Source organism: Verticillium alfalfae, genomic scaffold, assembly GCF_000150825.1.
Source record: "Verticillium alfalfae VaMs.102 supercont1.4 genomic scaffold, whole genome shotgun sequence".
In the NCBI taxonomy this organism is placed as follows: Eukaryota; Fungi; Ascomycota; class Sordariomycetes; order Glomerellales; family Plectosphaerellaceae; genus Verticillium; species Verticillium alfalfae.
In genome coordinates, this window is record NW_003315035.1 from 2,464,363 (window position 1) to 2,466,181 (window position 1,819).

Below are 1,819 nucleotides of genomic sequence, written 5' to 3' on the forward strand. Positions count from 1 at the left end.
TGCTGCGGCTCGGGCCTGTGAATCTCTGGGGCTCTTGCTGTCAGTCTGAAACGATTGACGGGCGTGGTGTCGTGGCATGCTGTCGAGCCATGCTGTCAAGGTTGGGGAAGCGTGTCACCGACAGAAGATGGAATGGAACGATAACATGTTCAGCAGTGGTGCGGCCCTGGTGATTGATGCCAGTGCGGCAAAAACAACCCGAAGACAACAGAAGGCTGCCCTGTCATGCCTGCAGGGTACATGCCGTTGGTGCATCTCCTCGAGCTGCCGCGTTGACACGAAGACCTCGGCGTGGCTCTCTGGGCGCACGCGGAGCTCGTTAGGGCTGTCGTGATCTGAACTCAGCCTGGACAATGGTTGTACGATGGCATGGCAGAAGGCTGAGGCGAAATAGGCTTCTAGTTCGCCATCAGGCTGCGATGCTTCGGTGTGGCCATATCACTGCCGACGAGAGCTCCTTTGGCAGTTGCTTGGACCCTTTTTCTTGACCCGCCAAGGCATCGCCTCCTGCAGATGATGTGTCGTCCAGATAGCAGGAATACGAGGCAAGATGCCGACAGAGCCGTGTGCTGGATTGTGAGCAGCAATGTGATGAGTCTCGGGGGAGGACAGTGGCCAGGCGGGGAGGGCAAGGCATAGGAAATGGTGAAGGCAAGGAAGGGGGTCAGTCAGTCGTTCGAACGCTCTCATTCGTTGGTTGCAAGAGGGAAGATACGCGGAAGGGCCGAGTCCGTCTTCCGATGCTGACATGGGCGCTGCGTCTACGTTCCTCCCTTGCCTAGGTACCAGGTAGGTAGATGCCTACCTTGCCTACCTTACCTACCTAGGTAGATGCCTACCTTGCTACTTAGGTAGATACCTACCTAGACACCTACCTAGACACCTACCTAGATACTTACCAAGGTAGGTCCCTGATGACGAAGGCAGGCTCAGTGGCTTACAGCTTCCCAACAGCAACCCAAGTCGCCAGAGGTTGCTCTCCTCCACGTCCCGAACCCAGCGAGTCTCGTAGGGCCACTATTCCAAGTTGCCGAGTGCAATCAGCTCAACCGTCGTTCACAGGCACGTCATCAAGATTCCACGACGCACTCACACGACCTCATATCCCGACCGAAGCAAGATGAACGGGCTGCTCTCTTGGTGCCAACCAGCTGTTTGCAGACAGATTCAACGCTACGCTTGGCTACGCGGGAAGACTAGTTGCCGAGCAGACGGTGTGGAAGCTTTTCTCCCGAACCTCATCAAAGCTCTTCGCTTACTCAGTGGCCGCCGAGAAGAGAGTTTGGGCTTGAGGTCATGCCGCCCCTCCAGCGCGACGCTACTCATTCGATGCTACACTGGCGCCAACCCACAATGACCTCAGCACCCGTACCCTAACCCGACTTCCCTCATGAGGTCTTTGGTTCTCGTCTTGGATTTTCGTCGGCTACCACCAGCAAGCTACGACTAGCAGACTCTGAGCAGACACGAGCCGGCTCTGCGTCGGTCTCTCCGACGTGAACCAGGACCCTGGATCATACCCCACGACTGACGACTGACGACTGACGACGGGCGACTCGACCAGGTTTCCATGATGGAGATCGTGACGCCGCCACGGTGCCCGCGCCACATGGCTGTGGCCGTGCTTGCCTCCACCGTCATGGCCCTCCAACCAATTATATAGCAAAACTGCGTCTCGGCAATGACATCAGCGGGGTCGCCAGCCACATGCCGCCTCGTCATCATGCCATCCGCGAACGTCTCATCCACTCGACTCTAGATCATCATGGCGTCTTCTTCCTTATTCAGAGCTCAGATCCCTGACGATGGCTTTGCTCCG